The sequence below is a fragment of the Phascolarctos cinereus genome, unplaced genomic scaffold (assembly GCF_003287225.1).
Source record: "Phascolarctos cinereus isolate Bilbo 61053 unplaced genomic scaffold, phaCin_HiC Scaffold_2;HRSCAF=192, whole genome shotgun sequence".
NCBI classification, from domain to species: Eukaryota; Metazoa; Chordata; class Mammalia; order Diprotodontia; family Phascolarctidae; genus Phascolarctos; species Phascolarctos cinereus.
In genome coordinates this window covers 306,275,543-306,284,433 of record NW_027555625.1, presented here as the reverse complement: position 1 = coordinate 306,284,433, position 8,891 = coordinate 306,275,543, and the positions used below count along the sequence as shown (strand labels likewise).

The 8,891-nt window shown below is 36.0% G+C and overlaps 1 long non-coding RNA gene across 1 annotated transcript; it reads left to right on the top strand.

The window, feature by feature from the left end:
- Nucleotides 1-334: 334 nt before the first annotated feature.
- LOC144455638 (uncharacterized) lies at nucleotides 335-5,509 on the top strand. Its single transcript, XR_013484357.1, has 3 exons — nucleotides 335-385; nucleotides 4,698-4,801; nucleotides 4,948-5,509. It is a non-coding gene; the product is annotated as an uncharacterized LOC144455638 (long non-coding RNA).
- Nucleotides 5,510-8,891: the final 3,382 nt, after the last annotated feature.

Below are 8,891 nucleotides of genomic sequence, written 5' to 3'. Positions count from 1 at the left end.
TATTCATGACTCAATTACAAAAATAAACTGGTTTAGAGCTAAGGAACTCTCTTGCAGGTGGGGGTAAAGTCTAAGGCACCAATTAGAGACCCAGTGATTGAGGATTTCAAATCCAGCCTCAGATATTTACTAGCTTGTGACCCTGGACAAATCACTGAACTGCTGTCTTCCTCAATTTCCTCAGCTGTAAAATGGAGATAAAAATAACACCTACCTTCCAGGGTTGTGATGAGGATCAAATGAGATAATATTTTTAAAACACTTAGTGCAGTTCCTGGCATATAGTAAGTGCTCAAGAAATGCTTATTTTGTTATTGGTAATTTTTTTTCTTTTTCTTTTTTTAGGAGACTAGTAAACAAGGAAGGAACACATTTACCATTGAAGGTATGATTCAAGTTACCATTGTGATATAATACAAATAGCACTGAATTTGGAATTGGAGGACCTAGCTTTGTGATGTATTTCTGGCATGCCACTTAACCATTCTAGGATTCAACTTTTTTAACTGTAAATAGAATGAAAAGGTTGAACAATTTGATATCTAAGGTCTATTCCAGTTCTAAATTCCAATAACCTATGAGCCTAAGGTAGAGACTTAGTCTCTGGAATACATGGCTGGGTCCTGGTCTCCAAGGAACTGGGATATTAAGATCAGAAAAGAACCAATGGTGAGAATGACTTGATGCAGAGCCAGCAAGCAACTGCCATAAGACTTCTTAAATCTTCCCTGTCTGAGACAAGACTAGTTCAAATTTGTAATGGGGTCAAATATTCAGGAAGTAGTTCAGAAGGCTTCTCTGCCTGAGCTCAAGAGATAGCATACAAGAAACAACATAGGAAGTTACACAGAAACTGAACAGGACACAGGATCATGGAGCTGGAAAGAGCCTTAGAAATCATCTATGAGGGGCAGCTAGGTGATGCAGCGGATAGAGCACTGGCCTTGGATTCAGGAAGACCCGCGTTCAAATCTAGCCTCGGACACATAACATTTATAAGCTGTGTGACCCTGGGGGAGTCACTTAACCCTATTGCCTATCCTAAAAAACAACAACAACAACAACAACAACAACAAAAAAACTAACCAGAAATCATCTATGACAACTGCTTCAGTTTACAGATGAACAAACTAAGGCCCACAGTGAGGAAGTGATATGCCAATGTTATGTGATGAAGGACAAAGGCAAAACTACAACAAAAATCTCCTGAATACAAGCATCTTTCCACTGATATCACAGACTGAAGTACAGAAAGTGAATAGAATTTGAACCCCATCTTCAAAAACAACTTTTTTTCTAACCAAAGGAAACATTAATAAAATTGAAATTAAGAAAACTGTTGAACTAATATATAAAACTAAGAGCTGGTTTTATGAAAAAATCAATAAAATAGATAAGCCTTTGGTTAATTTAATTAAAAAAAAGAAAGAAGAAAACCAAATTACTAGTATCAAGAATGAAAAGGGCGAAGCTACCACCAAGGAAGAGGAAATTAAAACAATAATTAGAATTATTTTGCCCAACTATATGCCAACAAATTTGACAATCTTAGTGAAATGGATACATATTTACAAAAATATAAATTGCCCAGATTAACTGAAGAGGAAGTAAAATACTTAAATAACCCCATCTCAGAAAAAGAAATTGAACAAGCCATTGATGAACTCCCTAGGAAAAAATCTCCAGGGCCAGATGGATTTACATGCAAATTCTATCAAACATTTAAAGAACAATTAATTCCAATACTATATAGACTATTTGGGAAAATAGGTGAAGAAGGAGTCTTACCAAATTCTTTTTATGATACAAATATGGTGTTGATACCTAAACCAGGAAGAGTCAAAATAGAGAAAGAAAATTATAGACCAATTTCTCTAATGAATATAGATGCAAAAATTTTAAAAAAATATTAGCAAGTAGATTACAGCAACTTATCACAAGAATAATACACTATGACCAGGTAGGATTTATACCAGGAATGCAGGGTTGGTTCAATATTAGGAAAACTATCAGCATCATTGAGCATATCAACACAAAACCAACAGAAACCACATGATCATCTCAATAGATGCAGAAAAAGCTTTTGATAAAATATAACACCCATTCCTATTAAAAACACTAGAAAGCATAGGTATAAATGGAGTCTTCCTTAAAATAATAAATAGCATATATCTAAAACCTTCAGCAAGCATTATATGTAATGGGGACAGGCTAGAAGCATTTCCAATAAGATCGGGGGTGAAACAAGGATGTCCATTATCACCACTGTTATTCAATATTGTACTGGAAATGTTAGCTTTAGCAATAAGAGAAGAAAAAGAAATTGAAGGCATTAGAATAGGCAAAGAAGAAACAAAGCTATCACTCTTTGCAGATGACATGATGATATACTTAGAGAATCCTAGAGAATCAAGTAAAAAACTACTTGAAATAATAAACAACTTTAGCAAGTTGCAGGCTATAAAATAAACCCACATAAATCATCAGCATTTCTATATATTACCAACAAAGCCCAACAGCAAGAGATAGAAAGAGAAATCCCATTTAAACTTACTGTAGACATTATAAAATATTTAGGAGTCTACCTCCTGAAACAAACCCAGGAACTCTATGAACACAATTACAAAACACTTTTCACACAAATAAAATCAGATCTAAATAATTGGAAAAGCATCAGTTGCTCATGGGTAGGCCGAGCTAATATAATAAAAATGACAATCCTACCTAAGCTAATTTACTTATTCAGTGCCATACCAATCAAACTACCAAAAAATTATTTTATAGAGTTAGAAAAAATAATAACAAGATTCATTTGGAAAAACAAAAGGTCCAGAATATCAAAGGAACTAATGAAAAGAAATGCAGGGGAAGGTGGCCTAGCAATTCCAGATCTTAAATTGTATTATAAAGCAGCAATCATCAAAACTGCTTGGTACTGGCTAAGAAATAGGGAGGTGGATCAGTGGAATAGGTTAAATATGCAAGACACAGTAGTCAATGACTATAGTAATCTATTATTTGATAAACCCAAAGACCCCAGCTTCTGGGATAAGAACCCACTCTTTGAAAAAAACTGCTGGGAAAACTGGAAAAGAGTATGGCAGAAACTAGGCATAGACCCAAATCTCACACCATATACCAAAATAAAGTCAAAATGGGTTCAGGACTTAGATATAAAGGCTGATACCATAAGTAAACTGGGAGAACAAGGAATAGTTTACCTATCAGATCTATGGAGAACAGAAGAATTCATGACCAAACAGGAGATAGAGAACATTATGAAAAGCAAAATGGATAATTTTGATTACATTAAATTGAAAAGTTTTTGCACAAACAAAGCCAATGCAACTGAAATTAGAAGGAAGGTAGAAAATTGGGAAAGAATTTTTACAACCAGTCTTTCTGATAAAGGCCTCATTTCTAAAATATATAGAGAATTAAGACAAATTTATAAGAACACAAGCCATTCCCCAATTGATAAATGGTCAAAGGATATGAACAGCAGTTCTCAGATGAAGAAATTAAAGCCATCTATAGTCATATGAAAAAATGCTCTAAATCATTATTGATTAGAGAAATGCAAATCAAAACAACTCTGAGGTACCACATCACACCTATCAGATTGGCCAACATGACAAAACAGGAAAATGATAAATGTTGGAGAAGATGTGGGAAAATTGGAACGCTAATACATTGTTGGTGGAGTTGTGAAATGATCTAACCATTTTGGAGAACAATTTGGAACTATGCCCAAAGGGCTACAAAAATGTGCATACTCTTTGATCCAGCAATAGCACTTCTAGGGCTATATCCCAAAGAGATCATACAAATGGGAAAAGGACCCACATATACAAAAATATTCATAGCAGCTCTTTTTGTGGTGGCAAAGAATTGGAAATTGAGAGGATGCCCATCAATTGGGGAATGGCTGAGCAAGTTGTGGTATATGAATGTAATGGAATACTATTGTTCTATAAGAAATGATGAACAGGCTGACTTCAGAAAAACCTGGGAAGACTTATATGGTCTGATGCTGAGTGAAGTGAGCAGAACCAAAAGGACTTTGAATACAATAGCAGCCACGTTATGCAATGACTAAGAATGTTAAACTGAACCCTTCTCAGCATTATGAGGATCTAAGACATCTCCAGAGGCCTCAGGATGGAAAATGCTGTCCACATCCAAAGAAAGAACTATGGAAGTCGAATCGCTCTCACTTATTTTTACCTTTGTTGAGTTTTGTTTCATCTTTCTGATGGTTCCTCCTATTGGTTTTAATTTTTACTTACAACTTTACTAATATGAAAATATGTTTAATGGATATGTAAATGTAAAGCATATGTCAGATTGTGCGCCGTGTTGGGGAGGGGGGACGGAGAAAAAGGGAGAAAAAATTTTCAACTCAAAAGCATATGGAAAAAAAATAAAAAAAAACCAACTTTTTCCTGAGCAAGCATTCATGCTTCCATTTTGTGTACTTGGGAAAAGCCAGAATTTTCAATCCCTTCCCAAAAGATGTAAGGAGTTTCATATTACTGCATGAAATCGTTGAGATTATCTTATGTAGTAAATAAGGAAACTGAGGCCCAGTAAAGTAAAGTATATTTTTCATGATCACACTTACAGTGAGAAGCAAAGTGGGACTATAATTGATGTCTTCTGACTCCAGATCTATTGCCCTTTTGTCTATGCCACAGATGTTCCCAGATGCTGTCTTTTGGTGATGTCACTTAGCATATGACCAACCCAAATATGACCCATTCTATCCAGGAAAAAAATGTGCAGCCTAAGCTCCTTGAAAGTAGGTACTATTCAATTTGCTTTTGTATCCTTAGTATGTATTTTTGCATGCAGAAGTTTAAATCATTGGGCTACACAACTTTTTAAATCAAATGGTCTGGGATCCTATTCAGCACCACAAATAGCACATACCTCTCTGTTTCGCAGAATTTCCAACTCCCAGAACTGAGACAGCAGAAATCTTCTAAATATGGCTTGCATGTATACAGAAAATTACCTCTGCAATATTCCTGAGAAGTAGTTATCCAACATCTAATGGAAGACCACCAGTGATGGGTAACTCTCTACCTCCTACTGCAGTTTTGGACTTATCTAATTATTATTATTATTATTATTACTATTATTATTACAAGTGGAAATCAGCCTCTTTTCAACTGTCATGAATCACTTGAATTATTTCCTTCTTGGAAAAATATAACATGGCTAAAATCCTTTCCATATCACTTCCCTTCAAATAATTGGAAACCACAAGAACCCCACCCCACCTCTCTCTTTTCTTCTTTAGGCTAACTTACTATTGGAAATGACCCTTCGTTTTCAGCCCTTTCACCATTCTGACTACAAGCTTCTGGTTGTGTTCCAGTTTGCCAATGTCTTTCCCAAATTCAGTGTCCAGAACTGAGGATATTACTTGAGATATAGTCTGAGTGTACCTGTAATTGTATGATATTTATTCTACTTCTCATCCTGATAGTGATGGCCATACTCTGGCCATACTCTAGCTTCCCAACTATTCAGTACATCTCTAAAATGTTATTACAAGATCCAAATAAAATACTGTAGATTTGATCTGACCAGGGAAAAGTATAGTGGGATGATGACCCTTCGCATTCTGAACACTGCCTGTCTTAATACAGCCTGAGATCATTGCTTTATCCTTCAACCTCTTGTCATACTTGGGTCACTTTCCATATCTTTTCATGTGAGACACACATGCAATTCTCTGATCAAAGATGAGTAGAAGCAATGGGACCTGGCCTGAGGGTGACATAGCCAGGAAGATGAGATAGAGAATAATAGCAGGGGTAATGCTATAGTTTAATTTCCCTGCTATTTCCTCTTCAGAGTCAAGCATTAAGAACTGCTGCAGGGACAGTAAAACAGCTCTCTTTGCCCATTCTCTATCTCTCTTTAATGTAAGCAGAGACTTAAATACGATTGAGTTAATCTTTGAAGAAAACAGAAAGTACTGTAACAATAAAGGCCGTAACATGGTTACAAATGAGAGCTACTGCTCCCCTCTGCATTCTAAATTCTAGAGATAATTCTGCAGAGCTTCATTACCAGAGTATAATTGTGTTATAGAACTCTAAATCACCCTGGTACACTTAACTGGCAATAACATTAAGATAGCGCAGATATTCATTTTAATTAAAACATAGCCTCAAACTATTTCCTTGTGTTAAGAGGCAAAACTTTCTCTTTTTTTTTAAGCAGAAACTTTCATTTGTTAGTACATCCAGGGCCAGCAGAGGATCTTAGATTTAAACACAATAGGGAAATTGCACTTTACAAATCCTGATCGGTTAAGGCTTCACTGAGGAAGCTGAACAAATGGAAGCCAAGTCCCATTCATTGTCTCTTCTTGAGCTTAGAGGTACTGTTCGGCAGTGGAGAATTCTCCAAGAATCACAGAGTCTCAGAACTGGAAGGGGCCTGAGAGGGCAGCTAGTCAAATCCATAACTCAATAGGAATTCAGCCAATAACTCCTTTTATATGGGTCAGCCAGACTCTGTTTGTAGCTCTTCAGTGTTTGCAAACTCAATATATCTTGAGGCAGCCTGTTCCACTTTTGACTTGTTCTAATTGTCAGGACATTATTTTTCTTGCATTCATCTAGAATCTACCTCGGTGAAATCTCTCCACAGTTCTCCCAGTTCTTCCCTCAGTAGCTGAAAGGACATCCTGCTTTCACGTGACAGCCCTCAAATAATGGCTGACTCAAAGTCACCTCCTTCACAAAACATCATTCATTCAGGTGTTCATTAAATCTGCAAGTCATTAGTGTATACAAAGTCCTAGAAAATGTGAAAGATTTAGAAATAAAGTCATGGTGCCTTCATTCATGGGATTTATAGTAATTTCCACTTGACAGGTTCCATAATTTTGCAAATAAATACCAAAAATTTACCGGATGAAAGCCACAGAATAGTAATTGTAATTATTCACCTGACTCTCACTTTTTTTCAAATCTGTCCTTATAATTAAAAGATAGGGTCTGGGATACAATCTACCTCAAACCTTTCTCTCCAGACATTCCTCTTACTACATTGATACATAGATCCATGTTCTAACTCTGACTTATTGACTAATTGACTCCTGTAAAAGCCCTAAATATTTTTACTTCTTTACCTCTGCTCACTACATTCCCCTACCTGGAATGCCATCCTCCTTTTTAACATATTCAAAGCCTAAACATGACATAAGACTCAGCTCCAGATCAATTTCTCAGGAATCATTGGAACTTAGAGCTGGAGTTAGCTTCTCCAACTTTCTAACCTAAGCAGAAAATAATCTCACCACTAAGCACAAGGGGAAATGAATGACCACTTATCAAATGCCTATCAGGTGACAGGCACTGAGCTGAGCTCTTTAAAAATACTAACTCATTTGATCCTGACAACAACCCTTTGAGGTACATGCTATTATTACCCCCATTTTACAGTTGAGCAGACAGATTTAGTGACTTGCCTGGGGTCATGCAATTAGTAAATGTCGAAGGCTAAATTTGAACTTTGGCCTTCCTGACTCCAGGTCCAGCATTCTATCCAGTCTGCAACCAAGCTGCCTTGATAACCAACCCTGCCCATGATTTAGGCCTGCACGGCAAAATGCTGCTCATTGTGTGGATCTTTTGATATCTTCCCTGGAACCTAAGAATAACATCAGAATACCTTCCTCATGAAATCCCTAGGAATCTACTATTAACCAGGGAGGCAGCATGTTGTAGTTTAAAGAGCACTAGAGATGGAATTCAAGTTCTCACTTTACTACTAAGAAATTTTCTTCAAGTCTCATTTTCTTTATCTGTAAAATGTGAGAGTTATATTACATGAACTCTCATGTCCCTCCAGTTCAATGTCTGTGTCCTGAAATTCATAGGGATCCATTTCAGTTATAAAATCTGATGTTTTATACTCTAACATTTTCTTCTAAGGATCTAACATTTTGGGATTCTAGGAATCATTATGTAATAGGATATTTCAATTGAGCATATTTGTATAAAACCCGGAAGCCCACCCACCCACCCATATTTCTATTGAATAGACTTTCTAAAAGTACTGATAGCATTTGCAAATCATAAAACTGAGAAAAAGGTCCTTGCAGCATTTCCATTCCCAGACTGAAGATGCCTTGAAATGAGAAGAGACAAAGTTACAATGCCTCCAGGCTTCCAGTTAAAGATTTCAAATATTTCTAATTTCTCCAATTTAACTTCATTTAAATTTTACTGAGAGGTAATTGCACTGAATTAATATAGTTACAATTATGCTGAAATCAATCCATTAACATCTTGAAAAATCCTATTAATCTGGCAGAAATGTTATGGATAAAAAACAGAAATATACAGTCTATTTAGAGCTCAGATTAACATAATAAGAATTCTGCAGATAATTTTTTTTAGCATTTACATGCCTTAAGACCAGGGGCCATTTCTTAAATTTTTATGTCACCTGTAGCTGTGAGTCTTTCAATAATTCTGAACTCATATGAACCAAGTCTGATCCTAGGACCCTCACCCAAAATAGGGCCACTTTACTTTGTTTTCTTACCCTTTTCCCAGTTTTATTACTAGGAAATCTCTAAAATATAATTTAGCTTGTTTCTAAGTTTCCTCTAAATATGGATAGCAGGGTCCTCAAATCCCACAATGAAATTCAATGTAAAATATGGGTATTGACTATGGGGAAGCCTTTATTTTAAGCATCAAAGAAAATACATAAGTGCAAAGGACTCACAGGAGTCCATGAACACATAAAGCCCTCAAAATGTTCATTAGATTGCCCTAAGGAAGACAGACACTTTGTAGACTATTGCATAAGCACTGCCCATTAACCCTGAATATGCACTACTCAAGCAACTTGTAACA